The following is a 26,860-nucleotide window of genomic DNA, read 5'->3' as shown; positions in this document are numbered from 1 at the left end:
ACGCACAGCGATCACTGGGGCTGCAAGTGCGTTGCCGGCCCTTAAGATGAGAAATGCAGTCTACAAAAAATTACCCAACATTGACATTTAGTACTAAACTATGACAAAATATAATACTCTACACTAAATTTGACAAAAAAAAACCAATTTGACAGTTTGACAGATTATGTCAATATACATTATGCCATGTCACTTTGTACTAAATATTACCATACACATAAATGCATGTATATAAGTGGCGTACAAGAAGAGAGGCCTATACTCAGCAGTGGGCGACTGAAAGCGAAAATGATGATGATGATGATGATGATGATGATGATGATGATGGTGATTACCATATAAATCATGACCCGAACTTACTAACCCGAAATTACAAAAAAAAAAATTAATGTATGTAAAACGGTCAAGTGCGAGTCGGATTTCAATATTTCCATACAAAAAAGTCATCAGCCCCTGATGGAGCTAATAGCAAAGTTTTTTCGTAAATTCGTACCTTCAGAACGATATATCTCGAAAACGGTAAGAGATAAAGCAAAATGGACTTCAGTTTTGAGCTGTCGCTAGTACAAAGTACTAGCGATTAATGCATTTCCGTATACATAGACCTTTTTTGGGACCGATTTGGACAAAAAAAAAAATCAAAAAATGAAAAATAAAAATTTGACCCGGGTCTAAAATCTTTATTTTTAGAGCTAGAGAGATGAAAAAAAAACCGTTTCTGTAAAATTTTAATATCTTTTGTTCAACCCCAAATCCAATCGTATAGTCTTGTAACTTTAATTTAAAAAAAATAAAAACTGAAAAATTTGTATGGGAGGTCCCAGAAGGGGGGGGATTTCCACCCCTAAAGGGGGGTTCAGATTTTAGATCTCCTTAAGAAACCCTTATATACCGAGTTTGAGCCAAATCTACCGAAGGACGTACCCTTAACCTAACCTAACCTAACCTAACCTAACCTAACCTAACCTAACCTAACCTAACCTAACCTAACCTAACCTAACCTAACCTAACCTAACCTAACCTAACCTAACCTAACCTAACCTAACCTAACCTAACCTAACCTAACCTAACCTAACCTAACCTAACCTAACCTAACCTAACCTAACCTAACCTAACCTAACCTAACCTAACCTAACCTAACCTAACCTAACCTAACCTAACCTAACCTAACCTAACCTAACCTAACCTAACCTAACCTAACCTAACCTAACCTAACCTAACCTAACCTAACCTAACCTAACCTAACCTAACCTAACCTAACCTAACCTAACCTAACCTAACCTAACCTAACCTAACCTAACCTAACCTAACCTAACCTAACCTAACCTAACCTAACCTAACCTAACCTAACCTAACCTAACCTAACCTAACCTAACCTAACCTAACCTAACCTAACCTAACCTAACCTAACCTAACCTAACCTAACCTAACCTAACCTAACCTAACCTAACCTAACCTAACCTAACCTAACCTAACCTAACCTAACCTAACCTAACCTAACCTAACCTAACCTAACCTAACCTAACCTAACCTAACCTAACCTAACCTAACCTAACCTAACCTAACCTAACCTAACCTAACCTAACCTAACCTAACCTAACCTAACCTAACCTAACCTAACCTAACCTAACCTAACCTAACCTAACCTAACCTAACCTAACCTAACCTAACCTAACCTAACCTAACCTAACCTAACCTAACCTAACCTAACCTAACCTAACCTAACCTAACCTAACCTAACCTAACCTAACCTAACCTAACCTAACCTAACCTAACCTAACCTAACCTAACCTAACCTAACCTAACCTAACCTAACCTAACCTAACCTAACCTAACCTAACCTAACCTAACCTAACCTAACCTAACCTAACCTAACCTAACCTAACCTAACCTAACCTAACCTAACCTAACCTAACCTAACCTAACCTAACCTAACCTAACCTAACCTAACCTAACCTAACCTAACCTAACCTAACCTAACCTAACCTAACCTAACCTAACCTAACCTAACCTAACCTAACCTAACCTAACCTAACCTAACCTAACCTAACCTAACCTAACCTAACCTAACCTAACCTAACCTAACCTAACCTAACCTAACCTAACCTAACCTAACCTAACCTAACCTAACCTAACCTAACCTAACCTAACCTAACCTAACCTAACCTAACCTAACCTAACCTAACCTAACCTAACCTAACCTAACCTAACCTAACCTAACCTAACCTAACCTAACCTAACCTAACCTAACCTAACCTAACCTAACCTAACCTAACCTAACCTAACCTAACCTAACCTAACCTAACCTAACCTAACCTAACCTAACCTAACCTAACCTAACCTAACCTAACCTAACCTAACCTAACCTAACCTAACCTAACCTAACCTAACCTAACCTAACCTAACCTAACCTAACCTAACCTAACCTAACCTAACCTAACCTAACCTAACCTAACCTAACCTAACCTAACCTAACCTAACCTAACCTAACCTAACCTAACCTAACCTAACCTAACCTAACCTAACCTAACCTAACCTAACCTAACCTAACCTAACCTAACCTAACCTAACCTAACCTAACCTAACCTAACCTAACCTAACCTAACCTAACCTAACCTAACCTAACCTAACCTAACCTAACCTAACCTAACCTAACCTAACCTAACCTAACCTAACCTAACCTAACCTAACCTAACCTAACCTAACCTAACCTAACCTAACCTAACCTAACCTAACCTAACCTAACCTAACCTAACCTAACCTAACCTAACCTAACCTAACCTAACCTAACCTAACCTAACCTAACCTAACCTAACCTAACCTAACCTAACCTAACCTAACCTAACCTAACCTAACCTAACCTAACCTAACCTAACCTAACCTAACCTAACCTAACCTAACCTAACCTAACCTAACCTAACCTAACCTAACCTAACCTAACCTAACCTAACCTAACCTAACCTAACCTAACCTAACCTAACCTAACCTAACCTAACCTAACCTAACCTAACCTAACCTAACCTAACCTAACCTAACCTAACCTAACCTAACCTAACCTAACCTAACCTAACCTAACCTAACCTAACCTAACCTAACCTAACCTAACCTAACCTAACCTAACCTAACCTAACCTAACCTAACCTAACCTAACCTAACCTAACCTAACCTAACCTAACCTAACCTAACCTAACCTAACCTAACCTAACCTAACCTAACCTAACCTAACCTAACCTAACCTAACCTAACCTAACCTAACCTAACCTAACCTAACCTAACCTAACCTAACCTAACCTAACCTAACCTAACCTAACCTAACCTAACCTAACCTAACCTAACCTAACCTAACCTAACCTAACCTAACCTAACCTAACCTAACCTAACCTAACCTAACCTAACCTAACCTAACCTAACCTAACCTAACCTAACCTAACCTAACCTAACCTAACCTAACCTAACCTAACCTAACCTAACCTAACCTAACCTAACCTAACCTAACCTAACCTAACCTAACCTAACCTAACCTAACCTAACCTAACCTAACCTAACCTAACCTAACCTAACCTAACCTAACCTAACCTAACCTAACCTAACCTAACCTAACCTAACCTAACCTAACCTAACCTAACCTAACCTAACCTAACCTAACCTAACCTAACCTAACCTAACCTAACCTAACCTAACCTAACCTAACCTAACCTAACCTAACCTAACCTAACCTAACCTAACCTAACCTAACCTAACCTAACCTAACCTAACCTAACCTAACCTAACCTAACCTAACCTAACCTAACCTAACCTAACCTAACCTAACCTAACCTAACCTAACCTAACCTAACCTAACCTAACCTAACCTAACCTAACCTAACCTAACCTAACCTAACCTAACCTAACCTAACCTAACCTAACCTAACCTAACCTAACCTAACCTAACCTAACCTAACCTAACCTAACCTAACCTAACCTAACCTAACCTAACCTAACCTAACCTAACCTAACCTAACCTAACCTAACCTAACCTAACCTAACCTAACCTAACCTAACCTAACCTAACCTAACCTAACCTAACCTAACCTAACCTAACCTAACCTAACCTAACCTAACCTAACCTAACCTAACCTAACCTAACCTAACCTAACCTAACCTAACCTAACCTAACCTAACCTAACCTAACCTAACCTAACCTAACCTAACCTAACCTAACCTAACCTAACCTAACCTAACCTAACCTAACCTAACCTAACCTAACCTAACCTAACCTAACCTAACCTAACCTAACCTAACCTAACCTAACCTAACCTAACCTAACCTAACCTAACCTAACCTAACCTAACCTAACCTAACCTAACCTAACCTAACCTAACCTAACCTAACCTAACCTAACCTAACCTAACCTAACCTAACCTAACCTAACCTAACCTAACCTAACCTAACCTAACCTAACCTAACCTAACCTAACCTAACCTAACCTAACCTAACCTAACCAATTTAACGGCACATAAGACAAATAAACAGTAAAAGTAAAATAAAATAAAACAAAAACAAAACAAACAAACAAGCTAACCAGCAATCTTGTGTGCTCCACCAAAAGATAAATCCCACCCCACCCCACCCCACACTGCTCCACGGACAGCTGACAACCAATAGACAGTCGCACATCAACGACGGAACGAAGCGGACTTGCTCACTGCTGCTCCACGGTGCTCCATTATAGTGCTCCACTTAGCGCTCCACTGAGTGCTCCACCAATAGTGCTCCGCTCAGTGCTCCGCGCATAGTGCTCCGTCTAACTGTGCTCCGCAGGAAACGAACAAATAAGTCACTCTGTGCTCCACACAATGGACAAAAGTAAAGAAGAAAAATACCAACAGGCACTCCAGGAAATGGACAAGCGTCTATCCGGAATAGCCAAAGAAGTAAAAGAAATCAAGGAAACGATACGGGACCTCTTGGGATATAGAGAGGAGGAACCCACGAAGGGACACGGACACGGTCAGGAGCCGCAGGCGTCACCGCAGACGCCACAGCACGAGGTCGTACAGGCCGATAGGGAGGGGAGCCGGGACAACAACAACATGACCTCCCCCAACCTTTACCAAACGTGCGAGCGGATTATAAGTCCAAGCTTCTCAGATATCTCACCGCCCAGCCCCATGCCAACGACAAAAACATCGACTGAAGCGACTGAAGCGTCCGGCGGCCCCGGCGGCCCTGGCGAATCGGCTGCACCGGCGCTGCCGCCTGGGCAGGAGAACGGGTCGGCGGACGCGCGGGCCTGCACGCCGCGGGAGCGGCCATCACGCTCACGCACACCACCACCACCACCAACAACCCCCCCCAACACACCCACCCCTACCGAGCGCTCCCTACCCCCGCTGGAGAAACTGAGAAAGTTGCTGTCTCCACATCTCCGCTGGCATCCCTGCCCCGCAGCGGTAAAAGCAGCCGCAGAGGGAGGGACTGGGGAGACAGCGGAGGAGGAGAAGGAGAAGGCCAGCGAGGTGTCTTCCACCACGGAGTCAACACCTCGAAAAAGGAAGGGGAAAGGAAATGCACAGGACGAGGGGAGCCGTAAGCGAAGCCTGAGCCTGAGTAGCTCGAGTAGCTCAGGCAGTAGCGGCAGCAGCGGCAGCAGCGGCAGTGGCAGAACCGGAAACAACTCCAGCTCCAGTTCCAGTTCCAGCTCCTCAACAACATCATCTGGAGCAGCAACAGCAACGGAAGAAACAACAACAACACTAATGAAGACAATGGACAAAAATATAAAGACAAACAACAAACATAAGACACTAGAAAAACCCAACGTACAAAACGCACCCATCACGCCTGACCTGTTCGACGCACCTGAGTACGTGAGTGAGTGCGTGGAACCGGACCTGAAACGCAGGAAGGAACAGAAACAGACAAACGAGCCGAAACAGGAACTGGAACAAAGAACACAGAATCTGAAGACGACTAGGGACTTAGGTACCTCCGGCACCTCTCAGGAAAATGAAGAGAACAACGAGGAGCACCATCAACCAATAGCAAAGACAAAGACAATAGCAAAGACAAAGACAACGAATAAGAAAACAACAACAACAAGAGGCAACCTGCATAGAATAAAACAATGTACTCTATGTGGGTACTCAACAAGAAGCGGACACATGCTACGACACCAGCGCGTAAAGCACAAAGGGCTGACAGAAGACAATGGGAAAAAAGTATTTGAAAAGTATGGGTCGTATGAATGTGAGAAACCTGCAACATACTGCCCACAACAGCACCTCCCCCCCATGTGGCTGGTGGAGGCTGTCACGGGCATAAACCCCAAATTTCTGGAAGCCCTACACACGGGCGTGATCAGAGATACAAGACAAAAGGATGAGGAAGAACACACGGAATAATGACAACATTAACAAACAACAACATTAACAAACCACAAGCGCATGACGCCACCAGAAAAGGACCTCCCGGAGTGGCAGGAGAATCAAATCAAATCAAATCGCTGCTCCACCTGCTCCACATGCTGCTGTCGACAGCAGGCTGACCCAATCTGCAAGGCCTGGCAAAGACAACGGCATCGATGATTATTCATTTCTATTTTTATTTTTATTTTCTATTTTCTATAAAAAAAAAAAAAAAAAAAAAAAAAAAAAAAAAAAAAAAAAAAAAAAAAAAAAAAAAAAAAAAAAAAAAAAAATTTTTTTGTACATAACCATAATCATACTCAGAGCTCCACGCTTGGGGGGGAAAAAAAAAAATCACCAAGACGCCGGGCGTCGACTCCCCACGCATAGCTGATCCTGGAAAGAAGAAGAAGAAGAAGAGAGAGAAGAGAAGAATTAGATTAAGACAGATAATGAATGAATAGCAAAGTAACCATGAACATAGAATTTACTGCAAATGCTCCATGCTCCATGCATGGCCACTCCACGTACTCAAAAGATAAATTGTAAACGCTCCATGCCCCATACATAGACACTCCATGAACTTAGAGAAAAATAGACACACCAAAATAATTACTAGCATTGTATAAAGCAAACATAATTGTAGATTCAATAGTTAAACGATTGACCGCTCCATGAACATAGAATTTATAGTAAATGCTCCATGCTCCATCCATAGCCACTCTATAGCCATAAGCCACTCCACGAACTTAGAAGGAAAATTGCAAAATAACTGTAGATTTAATAATTAAAAGCAAGACCGCTCCATGAACACAGAATTTATTGTAAACGCTCCGCGCTCCATGCTCCATACATAGACACTCCATGAACTTAGAGAAAATTAGACACACCAAAATAATTACTAGCACTGTATAAAATAAACATAATTGTAGAGTTAGTTAATAGTTAAATGATTGACTGCTCCATGAACATAGAACTTATTGTAAATGCTCCATACTCTACTCCATTCATAGCCACTCCACGAACTTAGAGAAAATTAGACACACCAAAATAATTACTAGCATAGTATAAAATAAACATAATAGTAGATTCAATAGTTAAATAATTGACCGCTCCATGAACATAGAATTTATTGTAAATGCTCCATGCTCCATCCATAGCCACTCTATAGCCATAGCCACTCCACGAACTTAGGGGGAAAATTGTAAAATAGCTGCAGATTTAATAGTTAAATTTAGGACCGCCCCATGAACATAGAATTTATAGTAAATGCTCCATGCTCCACTCATAGCCACTCCACGAACTTAGAGAAAATTAGACACAACAAAATAATTACTAGCATTGTATAAAATAAACATAATAGAAGATTCAATAGTTAAATAATTGACCGCTCCATGAACATAGAATTTATTGTAAATGCTCCATGCTCCATCCATAGCCACTCTATAGCCATAGCCACTCCACGAACTTAGGGGGAAAATTGTAAAATAGCTGCAGATTTAATAGTTAAATTTAGGACCGCCCCATGAACATAGAATTTATAGTAAATGCTCCATGCTCCACTCATAGCCACTCCACGAACTTAGAGAAAATTAGACACAACAAAATAATTACTAGCATTGTATAAAATAAACATAATAGAAGATTCAATAGTTAAGTGATTGACTGCTCCATGAACATAGAATTTATTGTAAACGCTCCATGCTCCATCCATAGCCACTTTATTGCCATAGCCACTTCACGAACTTAGAGGGAAAATTGTAAAATAGCTGCAGATATAATAGTTAAACTTAAGACCGCTCCATGAACATAGAATTTATTGTAAATGCTCCATGCTCCATCCATATCCATAGCCATAGCCATTTAATAGCCATAGCCACTCCACGAACTTAGAAGGAAAAATTGTAAAATAGCTGCAGATATAATAGCGAAATTTAAGACCGCTCCATGAACATAGAATTTATTGTAAATGCTCCTTACTCCATCCATAGCCACTTTATAGCCAAAGCCACTCCACGAACTTAGATGGAAAATTGTAAAACAACTGTAGATATAATAGCGAAATCTAAGACCGTTCCATGAACACAGAAATTATTGTAAATGCTCCATGCTCCATCCATAGCCACTCCACGAACTTAGAGGAAAAATGTAAATGCTCCAGAATAATAGCCTTAGGAAATTAGACACACCAAAATAATCACTAGCAGTGTATAAAATAAACATAATTGTAGATTCAATAGTTAAATGTTTGACCGCTCCATGAACATAGAATTTATTGTAAATGCTCCATACTCCATCCATAGCCATAGCCACTTTATAGCCATAGCCACTCCATGAACTTAGAAGGAAAATTGTAAAATAGCTGTAGACATAATAGTGAAATTTAATGACCGCTCCATGAACACAGAATTTATTGTAAATGCTCCATGCTCCATGCTCCATCCATAGCCACTCCACGAACTTAGAGGAAAAATGTAAATACTCCAGAATAATAGCCTTAGGAAATTAGACACACCAAAATAATTACTAGCATTGTATAAAATAAACATAATTGTAGATTCAATAGTTAAATGTTTGACCGCTCCATGAACATAGAATTTATTGTAAATGCTCCATACTCCATCCATAGCCATAGCCACTTTATAGCCATAGCCACTCCATGAACTTAGAAGGAAAATTGTAAAATAGCTGTAGACATAATAGTGAAATTTAAGACCGCTCCATGAACACAGAATTTATTGTAAATGCTCCATGCTCCATGCTCCATCCATAGCCACTCCACGAACTTAGAGGAAAAATGTAAATGCTCCAGAATAATAGCCTTAGGAAATTAGACACACCAAAATAATTACCAGCATTGTATAATATAAAATAAACATAATTGTAGATTCAATAGTTAAATGTTTGACCGCTCCATGAACATAGAATTAATTGTAAATGCTCCATACTCCATCCATAGCCACTTTATAGTCATAGCCACTCCATGAACTTAGAAGGAAAATTGTAAAATAGCTGTAGACATAATAGTGAAATTTAAGACCGTTCCATGAACACAGAATTTATTGTAAACGCTCCATGCTCCATCCATAGCCACCCCACGAACTTAGAGGAAAAATGTAAATGCTCCAGAATAATAGCCTTAGGAAATTAGACACACCAAAATAATTACTAGCAGTGTATAAAATAAACATAATTGTAGATTCAATAGTTAAATGTTTGACCGCTCCATGAACATAGAATTTATTGTAAATGCTCCATACTCCATCCATAGCCATAGCCACTTTATAGCCATAGCCACTCCATGAACTTAGAAGGAAAATTGTAAAATAGCTGTAGACATAATAGTGAAATTTAAGACCGCTCCATGAACACAGAATTTATTGTAAATGCTCCATGCTCCATGCTCCATCCATAGCCACTCCACGAACTTAGAGGAAAAATGTAAATACTCCAGAATAATAGCCTTAGGAAATTAGACACACCAAAATAATTACTAGCATTGTATAAAATAAACATAATTGTAGATTCAATAGTTAAATGTCTGACCGCTCCATTAACATAGAATTTATTGTAAATGCTCCATGCTCCATCCATAGTCATCATTTTTTTTAGCCATAGCCACTCCACGAACTTAGAAGGAAAATTGTAAAATAGCTGCAGATTTAATAGTTAAATTTAGGACCGCTCCATGAACATAGAATTTATTGTAAATGCTCCATGCTCCATCCATAGTCATTAAAATTGTAAACGCTTCAGGATATTAGTCACATCATAAAAACTTTCAGTATTGTATAAACTCAGTTGCAGGGCATATGGTCGCCCGTATCCATAGCGAGGACCATATGTCTATAAATTTTCAGAATATCATTAAAGCAAAAAAAAAAAAAAAAAACCTAACCTAACCTAACCTAACCTAACCTAACCTAACCTAACCTAACCTAACCTAACCTAACCTAACCTAACCTAACCTAACCTAACCTAACCTAACCTAACCTAACCTAACCTAACCTAACCTAACCTAACCTAACCTAACCTAACCTAACCTAACCTAACCTAACCTAACCTAACCTAACCTAACCTAACCTAACCGGATAAAGGTGGAAAGGGTAAGAAAGGCGAAGGACAGAAAGGTACTTATGGGATTCGGGACCAAAGGAGAGAGGGACAAATTCCGAGAAAGGATGGAGAGCCAGGGAGTCGACCTCAACGTCGAGGAAGTGAAAAACAAAAACCCGCTTCTGATAATGAGAGACGTGCTACAGATAAATAGCGACGAAGACATAATAAGGGCCCTCCAAAATCAGAATCGGGATGTTTTCCATGGCCTCGACGAAGAGGAAAGACACCTGGAGATCAAATACCGCAGAAAAGCAAGAAATCCACTAACTTGCCACGTCGTTCTAAGGGTATCCCCCACAATTTGGAACAGAGCACTTGAAGGAAAGCGCCTGAGGATAGATCTCCAGAGTATCCGCGTAGAGGACCAGAGCCCCCTAGTGCAATGCACGCGCTGCCTGGGCTATGGCCACAGTCGGCGATTCTGCAAAGAGCCAGCAGACCTGTGCGGCCACTGCGGTGGACCGCACTTAAGAGAAGCATGCCCGGAAAAACTCACAGGAGAAGCAGCAGCGTGCATAAATTGTACTCGGGCCAAAATGGAAAACTGCGCCCACGATGCATTTAGCAATGAGTGCCCAGTCAGGAGAAAGTGGGACACATTAGCCCGGGCATCCGTGGCGTACTGCTAAGGTGGCCCCGGAGAACAAAGGATACCAATGTATGCAGGCAAACCTCCAGCGCAGCAAACTGGCTACTACCGAACTCTTGCTGGAAGCCAGAAAGCGCAAAACGGCCATCGCGATGATTCAGGAGCCCTATGTGGGGAAGGAAGGAGAGGTGCAGGGATATCCAGGGGTTAGGATCTTTCAAGACAAAAAAGTGGAAGAGGGACCTGTGAAAGCGGCGGTCATGATCTTCGATGATGATCTCGACGTCACACAATACCCTGACCTCACCACAAAGAACATCGTAGTGGTGAAAGCCCGAACAATAGCCTGGACAATAGTGATGGTGTCCCTGTACTTCGAGCCTGATAAACCCATGGTGGAATACCTTGAACACCTCAAAAAAGTGCATAAAGAGATGGGTCAGGTAAAGATCATCGCTGGAGGCGATTTCAATGCCAAAAGTACCTGGTGGGGAAGCCAAATCGAAGACGAGAGAGGGAAAGAGCTGAGTGGACTGCTAGAGGAACTAGAACTCCAGATCCTGAATACAGGTACAACTCCAACATTTGATACAATAAGAGGTGGAAAAAGGTACAGCAGCTATGTGGACGTAACATTTTGCTCTGTTGATACGCTCGAATTAGTCGAAAACTGGCAAGTGAACGAAGGCCTTACAAGTTCAGACCACAACGGTATTACTTTTAAAATAAACCTAAAACCATCGAAAGGAACTAACATACACAGAACAACACGCATTTATAACACGAGAAAAGCAAACTGGGAGCAGTTTCATGGGAAACTGACCCAAGCTTTGCAAGACACTCTACTCACTACACAACACCTGGAAAATGTACACAACACAGAACAAATAGACGAAATATTAAACAATTACACACAAGCCATTACGAACACATGTAAAAGTACTATACCAAACAAAAAGAACGCAAACACACTCACCTTGCCATGGTGGTCCCAGGAACTTGCAGAGAAGAAAAGAAGCGTAGCCACCAAAAAGCGCAGAATTCGCAATGCCGCGCCCATCCGGAGAGCAATGGTGATCGACCTCTACCTGAAAGAAAAAGAAGAATATGAGAATGCTGTACGAATTGCACAGACGGAGAGTTGGAAGGAGTTTTGCTGTAAGCAGGATCGGGAGGGAGTGTGGGAGGGGATATATAGGGTGATGGGAAGAATTACTAAGCGAGAGGAAGACCAGCTGTTACAGAACGAGGGAGAAACGTTGGATGAACGAGGATCGGTGGAGCTACTAGCCAGAACCTTTTATCCCGATGACAGCGAAAAAGAGGATACGATGAACCATCGTCGCATCAGAGACTTAGCGCAAAAAGTAAACGTGAGGCATCATGATGAAAAACATGACCCCCCGTTTACGCAGAGCGAGCTTAATGCGACGATGAGGTCATTTAACCCAAAAAAGGCACCAGGATCCGACGGCTTCACCGCCGACATATGCGTCCAAGCCATAAAATGTAGTCCCGACTTCTTCCTGGCACTATTAAATAAGTGCCTCGAACACTATTACTTTCCAAAGATATGGAAAGAGGCCACAGTGGTAGTACTCAAAAAACCCGGTAAGGAGTCCTATACTTTGCCCAAATCTTACAGGCCGATTGGGCTTTTGCCTGTCTTGGGCAAGATATATGAGAAGATGTTGGTGGCCCGCCTCAAGCACCATATACTACCAAAAATCAGTCCTAAGCAGTACGGTTTTATGCCCCAAAGAAGCACCGAAGACTCCCTCTATGACCTGATGCAGCACATACAAGGTAAATTAAAAGCAAGAAAGCTGCTTACCATGATATCACTGGATATAGAGGGAGCCTTCGACAGCGCATGGTGGCCTGCCATAAAAACGAGACTGTCAGAAGAAGACTGCCCGATGAACTTGAGACGGACCATCGACAGCTATCTAGAAAATAGGAAAGTAACAGTGAGATACGCTGGACAAGAATATAACAAAGGCACAAACAAGGGGTGTGTCCAGGGATCCATAGGGGGACCCATTCTGTGGAATCTCCTCCTGGACCCCCTGCTGAGAAAACTGGAGCAGAACGGAGTCTTCTGCCAGGCGTTCGCGGATGATGTGGTGTTGATTTTCGATGGCGACACGGCCCTAGACATAGAAACGCAGGCAAATGCGACCCTCGAACATGTTCGGACGTGGGGCATCGACCACAAACTGAAATTTGCTCCACACAAAACATGCGCAATGGTAATTACTAGAAAACTAAAATTCGATGCACCACGCCTGAGCATGGGCGGGGTGAACATAGCCATGTCAAACGAAATAAAAATACTGGGCCTCACCATCGACCACAAGCTAACATTCAACCAGCATGTGGCGGGCGTCTGTAGGAAGGCTCTTAATATGTATAAAAAGTTGGCCCGGACGGCCCGTGTAAGCTGGGGGTTGCACCCGGAGGTCATCCGCACTATTTACACGGCGGCAGTGGAGCCGGTCGTTCTATATGCCGCAAGCGCGTGGGCACCCGCCGCCAAAAAACTGGGAGTGATAAAACAGCTTAACACCGTACAAAGAGGTTTTGCCCAAAAGATATGCAAGGCATATAGAACAGTCTCATTAAACTCAGCACTGCTGCTCGCTGGGATGCTCCCATTAGACCTCAGAGTTCAAGAGGCGGCTTCTTTGTACGAGGCAAAGAAAGGAGTGCCCCAGTCGGCACTGCTGGATCGGGAGGTAGAACGGATGTCTTCGGCCATGGAAGCACCCCACCCGGCTGAGCACAGCGACCTGGAAGTCATAAGTCTGGTAGACCAACAACAAGTAGACAGCTACAGTAATTACCAAGTTCGCATCTTTACGGATGGGAGCAAGATTGGGGGCAAGGTTGGGGCCGCGTTATCCATATGGAAAGGCGAAACTGAGATCAAAGCCCACAAACTTGCTCTCTCCGAACAATGCACAGTCTACCAGGCTGAGCTCTTGGCGCTGTGCAAAGCTACGAGAGAGATCACAGCGAGCAGGGAAAAGACATTTGGAATTTACAGTGACTCAATGGCGGCCCTCCAAACAATCCAAAATCGAAAATGTTTCCACCCTCTAGCAGTAGAAGCCAGGGATAACCTTCGAACCTCATCCCGGCAGGGCAAAATGGTAACCTTGCACTGGATAAAGGCTCACGCCGGACTGGAAGGGAACGAGAGGGCGGATGTGTTGGCAAAGGAGGCCGCCGTTGGGTCAAAGCGAAAACCAAATTACGACAGGTGTCCGGTTTCATTCGTAAAGCGAGCCATTCGAACGGCAACGATTGAGGAATGGAACCGGAGATATGTCGATAGCGACACCGCCTCTGGAACAAAATTATTTTTCCCGGACGCAGTAAATGCCTACAAAATGGTACGGAAAATACAGCCAACAGGTATAAGAACCCAACTGATGACGGGCCACGGCGGGTTCTCGGAATACCTACATCGATTTAAATGTAAAGAGAGCCCGTCGTGCATATGTGACCCCGCAGTCAGGGAGACGGTGCCGCATATCTTGCTGGAGTGTCCTGTCCATGACCAAATGCGGTTTGACCTGGAAATGAAATTAAACTTAAACTTAAAACTAGCAAATATGAAAGAGTTAATAACATCAGCTAACAGAGAGGAATTCTTAAACTATTGTGAAAAAATTTGTAAACAAGTAGCAAAACGAAACGAGAGCTCATAAATTATGTTTACATAATATAATGATTATATTAATGTTAAGCATAAAACTTTATATAATGCAATAAAAAATAGTACTAAGAACATGTAATAAATATAGTTTAAGGGAAATAGATGTAAGAAATGTGACAAAACTGTAAAACAATAAAAGATATGTGTTGAAATTGATTCACCCACCCATCCCGAATCTCATGAGAAATGAAAATAAATAAATAAATAGAATATATATAGTATAGATAGAGATAGAGATATAGGTGGGAATCCCACCCACAAAAAAGTACGAAAGATGATGAATGCAAGAAAGAATTGTATGTAGAATGAAAGTGCGAGAAGCAAATAAGCGAGAACTGGCATGAAAGAGAAACCAGAAAATACAGGCTCCGATCATGTTGGAGGTAGAAGCATAGGAAAAAAAAAAAAAAAAAAAAAAAAAAAAAAAAAAAAAAAAAAAAAAAAAAAAAAAAAAAAAAAAAAAAAAAAAAAAAACCTAACCTAACCTAACCTAACCTAACCTAACCTAACCTAACCTAACCTAACCTAACCTAACCTAACCTAACCTAACCTAACCTAACCTAACCAGTCACGTGCCACTGGGCGTCGTAGCAGCATCGTTTTAGAAAAGCTCCGCTCTAAAAAATTCGTGGACGTGGCAATTTTAGCCCGATCGGCCCCAAACAAAAACCGGCGTGTGTGGAACAGTGCGCGCTATCCGACGGATTGCAGTGTGTGAGTGGCGGACGTCCCAAAAAACCGCAAAGTTCAAAAAACAGTGAAAAGTGAGGTTAAGTTGAACTTTAAAGCTATCTGCAGTGCGATAGGAGATCGCAACACACAAGTGCGATACATCAACGGAAGCGCCGAATTAAGGTCTACACGCCGACATCCTCAGCGCCTCGATACCATCATCGGCTGAAGTACAATCACCAAAAAAACAAAAACCACGTGGTGGCGTGGTCAGCGATCCAGAGGCGTGCGGCAAAATCGGACAATACACAAAGAAGCGGCTTAGTACCTGGAGTGTTAAGGCATTTAGAACAAAATTTTTGGACCTTTCATCAGTGAGTAATTGACTTTTTAAAATTCAAAATTCAAATTGAAATAACTTGGAAACTTCAGTCAGACTGTATACTTTTTAAAGCAAAATCTGGTGCGCGCTAGCTGGGACAACACATCTGCGAAGTTTAAGAATTTTCTGGACCTTTTTAGTTAGAAAACTTTTAAGTTTTTCAAAATTTGTGAAAAATACCGATTGTGAATATTTTCTGTATTGGACCATTACAGCTTATTATTGTGTGCGATAGATGTGTATTTTATATTAATTTTAAAATTTTTTGCGCAATTTTACGTCAAGCGGTTCCGTAGATATTCATTTTTAACCCTTTTTTGGCCATAAATTCTAAATTAATAATAATTATAGTTTTTTCCCACTTAGTTTAGATATAGAACAGGTATTTCACCCCGGGAAAGCGGAAACGCGGACCCCGTAGCATTGAAATCGACCGGAAACCGAAAAATCGCCATTTTGTTTTTTCGGGTATCAAATTTCAAATTGTAATTTCTCGGTAACCGCTTGTCGTAGAAAGTTCGGATTTTCACCTCAGGTATTAACTTTAGGACAGAAACCAACTTTCCCTGGTTTCAGGTGAAAATCCTGAAAAAATTTTCTAAGTGTTGGGACCACTTTTATTTGACAGAGGGGATAAGGAAAATAGCAGGGAAGAAAACCCGACATCTCTCCGGCCACTGGTTCCCGAGATATTGGCCCTCAAACATCAAGTTTGACAGTTCGGCGGCCATCTTGCCGTTTTTCGAGCTGCAATATCTCGGCAACCCGGGGGCCTGGAGACTCGCGGTTTCTTTCCTGGAGGACAGAGCAGGCACATCCACCACCTTCAACTCTTTTCAGGAAATTTCGGGCGTTTTTGAGTCCGAAAGTTCCTGAAAATTTTTGAGGCCTGAAAGTGGTCTCACGCGACAGTATAGGTTAAGATTAGCGTACCAGCCCAAAATCCGGGTTTTCTGCGACCCCGGGAACGGGAGATATCAGCGGTCAAAGTTGAACTTTGACAGTTCTCGCCGCCATCTTGGAAAGACTCAAACCAAGATATCTCCCAAACGGTAAGTCGTAGAGGACCGGGGTTTTTTGCAGGGGTACAGGCACGACCTCCTCTGTGTAGGTACTCACACTCCAGAATTCTTCAGAGCTTTCAGGAATAAAAATTTTTCAAAAAATTTTTAGTCCTGAAAGTTAGCCCAGGGGATAGAGCTCGTCGAGCACAGTAAAACGAGCCCAAGCACGGCAAAATTGGGCCATCGGTTCCCGAGTTACAGTAAGATACCTGATTTGAAACCGGTTCTGGAGACCGATACCAGAAACTTTAAATCGCTACTGCTCGGGAACTCCTGGGACTAGGATAGCCGTGTTTGGTATCGCTGGAAAGGGCTCGGGGAGAGCTACCTCTTGAGCATAGAAATTTGGCTCTAGGTAGAGCTCAAAAATTTTTTGTAAAAAAATTAGTTATATCTTAGATTTAAGTGATTTCTGTGTTTATACATACAGTCGTAGTAGTTTAATTTGATAGTAGAGTCTGCGACTCTACACCTGTAAAACAAAAATTTTGACTCTACATTTTTAATTTTCTTTTTATTTTTACTTATTTTCTCTTTTAATCTACACTGACGGTAAGTAAAATTACCAGAGCGCCGCCCCCCTTTTACAGAGGCGGAAAACAATTAGTTGACAACTATACTTTGAGTGTAGAGTGTAGTAAGATTAAGTATATTGGGTTGGTCCCTATTGACTGACACAAATACCTCGACATGATCCTCGGTAGAAGCCCGGTCAAACAGACGGGGGACTCAGCTCCCCCCAAACAAAAAACCCCGGAGAAGAGCGTGAGACGGAGCATAGGGGAGTGGGAAGCAGCGAGCAGCAGTGAAAATGGCCCCACTCAAGCCCCCAATGCCAGTACAACAATGCAGGCCGGCCAGGCAAAGCAAAACGAAGCTCTGGCACAGGAGAACAAGGTTACAACTATAACCACAGCCACCTTAGGCCCGAAAAGGCAAAATACGATAACTATATCACCAGCGAAAAAGCATACCGTCGCACCTACAAAAACAAAAAAGGTCTACTCGAGCAGGACGGCAGAGGCCCGGGTCCTCCACGACATGGCGACCAAAAGCATAAAAGATGGGAAAAATGTCAAAACGTCAATCAAAAACGACGTCTTGGTGGCCCTGGACCGGCTGTACCAGCTCGTGAAGGAAGCTGAAACCGGGGCAAAAAAGGAGGCCGATGCCGATACAAGTAAAGGGAAACTAGTAGCAAACAGGGAGATGCCCGAGGACAACAAAGAGGCCACAAATAACTTGGCCGTGGCAGACACCGACACCTTCCTGTTAAAACTGGAAGAGCAAACCAGGCTCATCAAAGAAAACAATAGTAAAATGGATGAGCTGAAGGCCTCGGTGAAGACTCAACAGGAGACCCTCGAAAGGATGGTGACAACGGCGACATATGCCGGCGTGACAGCGGGACCGCCCAGTGCGGTCCCTAAAGTCAGACCGGAAGTAAGAGGCACCTTACACACCGTTGTCATCACCTCCAAAAACGAAACTGAAACAGGTGAGGAGGTCCTGGACAGAGTAAGAAAAGCGGCTGACGCCAAGGAGGGATGGATAAAGGTGGAAAGGGTAAGAAAGGCGAAGGACAGAAAGGTACTTATGGGATTCGGGACCAAAGGAGAGAGGGACAAATTCCGAGAAAGGATGGAGAGCCAGGGAGTCGACCTCAACGTCGAGGAAGTGAAAAACAAAAACCCGCTTCTGATAATGAGAGACGTGCTACAGATAAATAGCGACGAAGACATAATAAGGGCCCTCCAAAATCAGAATCGGGATGTTTTCCATGGCCTCGACGAAGAGGAAAGACACCTGGAGATCAAATACCGCAGAAAAGCAAGAAATCCACTAACTTGCCACGTCGTTCTAAGGGTATCCCCCACAATTTGGAACAGAGCACTTGAAGGAAAGCGCCTGAGGATAGATCTCCAGAGTATCCGCGTAGAGGACCAGAGCCCCCTAGTGCAATGCACGCGCTGCCTGGGCTATGGCCACAGTCGGCGATTCTGCAAAGAGCCAGCAGACCTGTGCGGCCACTGCGGTGGACCGCACTTAAGAGAAGCATGCCCGGAAAAACTCACAGGAGAAGCAGCAGCGTGCATAAATTGTACTCGGGCCAAAATGGAAAACTGCGCCCACGATGCATTTAGCAATGAGTGCCCAGTCAGGAGAAAGTGGGACACATTAGCCCGGGCATCCGTGGCGTACTGCTAAGGTGGCCCCGGAGAACAAAGGATACCAATGTATGCAGGCAAACCTCCAGCGCAGCAAACTGGCTACTACCGAACTCTTGCTGGAAGCCAAAAAGCGCAAAACGGCCATCGCGATGATTCAGGAGCCCTATGTGGGGAAGGAAGGAGAGGTGCAGGGATATCCAGGGGTTAGGATCTTTCAAGACAAAAAAGTGGAAGAGGGACCTGTGAAAGCGGCGGTCATGATCTTCGATGATGATCTCGACGTCACACAATACCCTGACCTCACCACAAAGAACATCGTAGTGGTGAAAGCCCGAACAATAGCCTGGACAATAGTGATGGTGTCCCTGTACTTCGAGCCTGATAAACCCATGGTGGAATACCTTGAACACCTCAAAAAAGTGCATAAAGAGATGGGTCAGGTAAAGATCATCGCTGGAGGCGATTTCAATGCCAAAAGTACCTGGTGGGGAAGCCAAATCGAAGACGAGAGAGGGAAAGAGCTGAGTGGACTGCTAGAGGAACTAGAACTCCAGATCCTGAATACAGGTACAACTCCAACATTTGATACAATAAGAGGTGGAAAAAGGTACAGCAGCTATGTGGACGTAACATTTTGCTCTGTTGATACGCTCGAATTAGTCGAAAACTGGCAAGTGAACGAAGGCCTTACAAGTTCAGACCACAACGGTATTACTTTTAAAATAAACCTAAAACCATCGAAAGGAACTAACATACACAGAACAACACGCATTTATAACACGAGAAAAGCAAACTGGGAGCAGTTTCATGGGAAACTGACCCAAGCTTTGCAAGACACTCTACTCACTACACAACACCTGGAAAATGTACACAACACAGAACAAATAGACGAAATATTAAACAATTACACACAAGCCATTACGAACACATGTAAAAGTACTATACCAAACAAAAAGAACGCAAACACACTCACCTTGCCATGGTGGTCCCAGGAACTTGCAGAGAAGAAAAGAAGCGTAGCCACCAAAAAGCGCAGAATTCGCAATGCCGCGCCCATCCGGAGAGCAATGGTGATCGACCTCTACCTGAAAGAAAAAGAAGAATATGAGAATGCTGTACGAATTGCACAGACGGAGAGTTGGAAGGAGTTTTGCTGTAAGCAGGATCGGGAGGGAGTGTGGGAGGGGATATATAGGGTGATGGGAAGAATTACTAAGCGAGAGGAAGACCAGCTGTTACAGAACGAGGGAGAAACGTTGGATGAACGAGGATCGGTGGAGCTACTAGCCAGAACCTTTTATCCCGATGACAGCGAAAAAGAGGATACGATGAACCATCGTCGCATCAGAGACTTAGCGCAAAAAGTAAACGTGAGGCATCATGATGAAAAACATGACCCCCCGTTTACGCAGAGCGAGCTTAATGCGACGATGAGGTCATTTAACCCAAAAAAGGCACCAGGATCCGACGGCTTCACCGCCGACATATGCGTCCAAGCCATAAAATGTAGTCCCGACTTCTTCCTGGCACTATTAAATAAGTGCCTCGAACACTATTACTTTCCAAAGATATGGAAAGAGGCCACAGTGGTAGTACTCAAAAAACCCGGTAAGGAGTCCTATACTTTGCCCAAATCTTACAGGCCGATTGGGCTTTTGCCTGTCTTGGGCAAGATATATGAGAAGATGTTGGTGGCCCGCCTCAAGCACCATATACTACCAAAAATCAGTCCTAAGCAGTACGGTTTTATGCCCCAAAGAAGCACCGAAGACTCCCTCTATGACCTGATGCAGCACATACAAGGTAAATTAAAAGCAAGAAAGCTGCTTACCATGATATCACTGGATATAGAGGGAGCCTTCGACAGCGCATGGTGGCCTGCCATAAAAACGAGACTGTCAGAAGAAGACTGCCCGATGAACTTGAGACGGACCATCGACAGCTATCTAGAAAATAGGAAAGTAACAGTGAGATACGCTGGACAAGAATATAACAAAGGCACAAACAAGGGGTGTGTCCAGGGATCCATAGGGGGACCCATTCTGTGGAATCTCCTCCTGGACCCCCTGCTGAGAAAACTGGAGCAGAACGGAGTCTTCTGCCAGGCGTTCGCGGATGATGTGGTGTTGATTTTCGATGGCGACACGGCCCTAGACATAGAAACGCAGGCAAATGCGACCCTCGAACATGTTCGGACGTGGGGCATCGACCACAAACTGAAATTTGCTCCACACAAAACATGCGCAATGGTAATTACTAGAAAACTAAAATTCGATGCACCACGCCTGAGCATGGGCGGGGTGAACATAGCCATGTCAAACGAAATAAAAATACTGGGCCTCACCATCGACCACAAGCTAACATTCAACCAGCATGTGGCGGGCGTCTGTAGGAAGGCTCTTAATATGTATAAAAAGTTGGCCCGGACGGCCCGTGTAAGCTGGGGGTTGCACCCGGAGGTCATCCGCACTATTTACACGGCGGCAGTGGAGCCGGTCGTTCTATATGCCGCAAGCGCGTGGGCACCCGCCGCCAAAAAACTGGGAGTGATAAAACAGCTTAACACCGTACAAAGAGGTTTTGCCCAAAAGATATGCAAGGCATATAGAACAGTCTCATTAAACTCAGCACTGCTGCTCGCTGGGATGCTCCCATTAGACCTCAGAGTTCAAGAGGCGGCTTCTTTGTACGAGGCAAAGAAAGGAGTGCCCCAGTCGGCACTGCTGGATCGGGAGGTAGAACGGATGTCTTCGGCCATGGAAGCACCCCACCCGGCTGAGCACAGCGACCTGGAAGTCATAAGTCTGGTAGACCAACAACAAGTAGACAGCTACAGTAATTACCAAGTTCGCATCTTTACGGATGGGAGCAAGATTGGGGGCAAGGTTGGGGCCGCGTTATCCATATGGAAAGGCGAAACTGAGATCAAAGCCCACAAACTTGCTCTCTCCGAACAATGCACAGTCTACCAGGCTGAGCTCTTGGCGCTGTGCAAAGCTACGAGAGAGATCACAGCGAGCAGGGAAAAGACATTTGGAATTTACAGTGACTCAATGGCGGCCCTCCAAACAATCCAAAATCGAAAATGTTTCCACCCTCTAGCAGTAGAAGCCAGGGATAACCTTCGAACCTCATCCCGGCAGGGCAAAATGGTAACCTTGCACTGGATAAAGGCTCACGCCGGACTGGAAGGGAACGAGAGGGCGGATGTGTTGGCAAAGGAGGCCGCCGTTGGGTCAAAGCGAAAACCAAATTACGACAGGTGTCCGGTTTCATTCGTAAAGCGAGCCATTCGAACGGCAACGATTGAGGAATGGAACCGGAGATATGTCGATAGCGACACCGCCTCTGGAACAAAATTATTTTTCCCGGACGCAGTAAATGCCTACAAAATGGTACGGAAAATACAGCCAACAGGTATAAGAACCCAACTGATGACGGGCCACGGCGGGTTCTCGGAATACCTACATCGATTTAAATGTAAAGAGAGCCCGTCGTGCATATGTGACCCCGCAGTCAGGGAGACGGTGCCGCATATCTTGCTGGAGTGTCCTGTCCATGACCAAATGCGGTTTGACCTGGAAATGAAATTAAACTTAAACTTAAAACTAGCAAATATGAAAGAGTTAATAACATCAGCTAACAGAGAGGAATTCTTAAACTATTGTGAAAAAATTTGTAAACAAGTAGCAAAACGAAACGAGAGCTCATAAATTATGTTTACATAATATAATGATTATATTAATGTTAAGCATAAAACTTTATATAATGCAATAAAAAATAGTACTAAGAACATGTAATAAATATAGTTTAAGGGAAATAGATGTAAGAAATGTGACAAAACTGTAAAACAATAAAAGATATGTGTTGAAATTGATTCACCCACCCATCCCGAATCTCATGAGAAATGAAAATAAATAAATAAATAGAATATATATAGTATAGATAGAGATAGAGATATAGGTGGGAATCCCACCCACAAAAAAGTACGAAAGATGATGAATGCAAGAAAGAATTGTATGTAGAATGAAAGTGCGAGAAGCAAATAAGCGAGAACTGGCATGAAAGAGAAACCAGAAAATACAGGCTCCGATCATGTTGGAGGTAGAAGCATAGAAAAAAAAAAAAAAAAAAAAAAAAAAAAAAAAAAAAAAAAAAAAAAAAAAAAAAAAAAAAAAAAAAAAAAACCTAACCTAACCTAACCTAACCTAACCTAACCTAACCTAACCTAACCTAACCTAACCTAACCTAACCTAACCTAACCTAACCTAACCTAACCTAACCTAACCTAACCTAACCTAACCTAACCTAACCTAACCTAACCTAACCTAACCTAACCTAACCTAACCTAACCTAACCTAACCTAACCTAACCTAACCTAACCTAACCTAACCTAACCTAACCTAACCTAACCTAACCTAACCTAACCTAACCTAACCTAACCTAACCTAACCTAACCTAACCTAACCTAACCTAACCTAACCTAACCTAACCTAACCTAACCTAACCTAACCTAACCTAACCTAACCTAACCTAACCTAACCTAACCTAACCTAACCTAACCTTTTTTTTTTTTTTTGTTGAGGAGGGGAAAAATGCAATTACGCATACCACTCGGGTGCGGGGACGGACCCGAGTGGTTATGTGGGACTCCTTGGGCTAATGGGACCCAAGTCTACCCACTAAACAACCCCCCCGTCTGCCGTCATTGAGCTGTAACGGTGGGCTGTAGGAACGCTCGCGCTTAACTTCTACAGCCCACCAGCTCTGGTCCGTGTTGGCAGACCATCGCCTCCGGAGGCCCTTGATGGCCTCGACTTTGTATGGACCGTATCTAAGTCTACGGTCGCCCTCTCAGGGACCGCGTGTTTGACGGATGGCAGGCGTCCCCGTGCCTGTCAACCTGCGGTCAACCTACGGAGGCAGGCGGCGGTCATGTGCGACCCGTCTGCGCCGAGCACACTTGCGGCGCCGTTGGTCGGCCATAGGGTCGGACTCTCTGGCGCGTTCCATCATTTCCTTATTCTGAAGAACGTCTTCAGAGAAGGTCTTAACCGCTTGCCATGATCCTTCGCTGTCTACCATGGCCTTGACGACGGCAGGCAGCGACAGGTCCGGCCCCACTTTGGCAATCATGTCATCCCGCTCCGGCCCCCACATTGGGCACTCCTCCAGTGTGTGTTGTGCGGTGTCAATTGCTGCACCACATTCGTGGCACTCCTCTGTTGGCTCTCTGCCGGCAATTTTGTGCAGATATCTCCCGAAGCAGCCATGCCCCGAGAGAATCTGCACAAGCCGGAAGGTGAGAGCACCGTGTGGTCGTTCTAGCCACTGGGACATGACCGGTCGGATCGCCGCAATTGTCCTGACTCCCGCGCTTGGTCGCTCGAGACGGTTCACCCACTCTTCAATTGCCTCGCGACAGAGCTCTTCTCGCTTGGCCTCAATCTCGCGCGGTGCTGGCCAGAAATCCCGGGCCCGCGCCTCCTCGCGCCAGAAGAAAACTGATGCAAGGGCTCTCGCGTCCAGGTCCCATGGCAGAGATCCAGCTAGCACGCATGCAGCTTCGCCGGAAATTGTCCCGTAACCCCGTATAGATCTTATTGCCATCACCCGTTGCGCTTGGCGCATTTGGGTGACGTTCTTGCCACTAAGGCCGCCAGCCCAGACTGGGGCTCCGTACAGGGCCATCGAGCGTACGACTCCCGAGTACAAACGCCGGCACGAACTTTTTGGCCCCCCTATATTCGGGAGCAGGCGCCCTAGCGCACCAGCCGCACCTAGCAGCTTCGGAGTCAGCCGCTCGAAGTGGGCCTGAAAGGACCAACGGCTGTCTAGGGTGATGCCCAAATACCGCATTGTAGATTTGATGGCAATCTGCACACCTCCCACGATTATGTGAGCCCCGGCCTGGGGCGCCCTCCTTGGCCCGTGGAAGCAGATGGCTTCAGACTTGTTCAAGGCGACTTCTAAACCTAGCCGTCCTATTTTCCCTACTGTATGGGCTACGGCCGCCGTGGCGAGAATAGCGGCTTCTCTAAATGTGGCCCCTCGCGCCGTCACAAGTGTGTCGTCGGCGTAACACACCAGGTCGACCCCGCGCAGAAGTGCTCCCCGTAACACCCAATCATATCCGATGTTCCACAGGAGTGGCCCCAGCACTGACCCCTGTGGAACACCGCACACCATTTCCCGACGCCCCCACTCATGCTGCCCGGGGAAGGCCACGAACCGGCGCAGCAGGTAGGCCTTTACTATTCGGCTAAGATGGTGGGGTACTTTGTGGTATAACAGCGCCTCATTTATGCAATCCCAGGGGAGAGTGTTAAAGGCGTTGGCAATGTCTAATGACACTGCCAAGACGACCTCACCCTGGGACACTGCATCCTCCGCCAGTTTCTTTACCCGCAAGATCGCATGAACTGTTGAGCGACCCCTGCGGAATCCGTACTGGCAATCAGCCAGGTCCGGCCCTTCCGTCATTAAGTGCCTGATAAGGCGGTTCGCAATAATCCGCTCAAAGAGCTTGCCCACCTCATCAAGCAACACGATGGGCCGGTAGGCCGACGGTGAATCCGCAGGACGACCTTCTTTCCTCAGGAGTACCAATCGACCAATTTTCCAGGAGTCAGGAAAGCGACCCTGCTCGAGACATGCGCTGAAAAACCGACGTAGCCTTGGCTCAAGGACCTCCATGGCTAAGACCCAGGCTCGGCCTGGGATCCCATCCAATCCGGGTGCTGTATTTTTGGCCCGTAGTCTCAGAACCGCTGCTCCCAGCTCTCCCTCGGTGACAGGGGGCGTCCTCATTTCTCCTTCCCGCTGCCTCTCAGCTGCCCTAGGTAGAGCCATGGGCGGTGGACATTGCCGAGGCCTGTGCGGAAATAGAGCCGCAACTACGTCGTCCAGCAGCTGAGATTGGAGACTCTGCGTCAGCGGGGGGGCCCAAGGCCGAAGCTTCTGCCTAACAAGCTTGTACGGCCTCCCCCATGGATCCCTATTCAGAGTCTCCAGAAATTCCTCTCGTGACCGGTCTATCGCTTGTGCGATGGCGGCTTTTAGTGCCGCTTTGGCCTCCTTATATTTTGTGTACAGGGCCACCTCTGTTTCTTCGTCTCTGTGCTGTCGACTCCGTTGTCGCGTGTACTGACGTCTCGTGAGCACGCACTCCTCACGCAACTGCGCAAGATCTGGAGACCACCAGTACACGGAGCGTCGGGGAGAGAAGGCCTTGACTCGAGGCATGGCCGCGTCGCAGACCTCCGTCATGCAGTTGCGGAACCATTCAGCTTCCGCCTCAACATCAACCAACTCTTCCGGTTCGGTTGTCCATGTTTGTACCATGGCCGCCAACTCTAGGGCTTCTCGGTCGAGTTTTTTGAGTACCCAGCGTGGGTAGTTTTCGACCGGGTCATTCCGTCTTGGGAGAGAGAGCCTAGGGAGTGCAGAGACACCGAACCGAATATAACGGTGATCTGACAGGGTCTCGACATCCACCAGGACCTCCCATCCCTGAACACGGCGTGCCAGGGCGGTGTTCGTAAACGTGATGTCTACAATAGAGCCACCCCCTTGGCGCACGCACGTGTTTGCCGTTCCTTTGTTTGCGACTGCCAGGTTGGCGGCAACTGCCCATTCCAAAAGAGTACGTCCCCGTGGATCCGTTACTGGGGATCCCCACGCTGCATGTTTTGCGTTAAAATCGCCAGCCACGATGACCGGGCTGGGATGCAGCCGACCAACAAGAGCCCCG

The sequence above is a fragment of the Cydia fagiglandana genome, chromosome 20 (genome assembly GCF_963556715.1).
Source record: "Cydia fagiglandana chromosome 20, ilCydFagi1.1, whole genome shotgun sequence".
NCBI lineage: Eukaryota > Metazoa > Arthropoda > Insecta > Lepidoptera > Tortricidae > Cydia > Cydia fagiglandana.
This window is presented reverse-complemented; position numbering follows the sequence as displayed.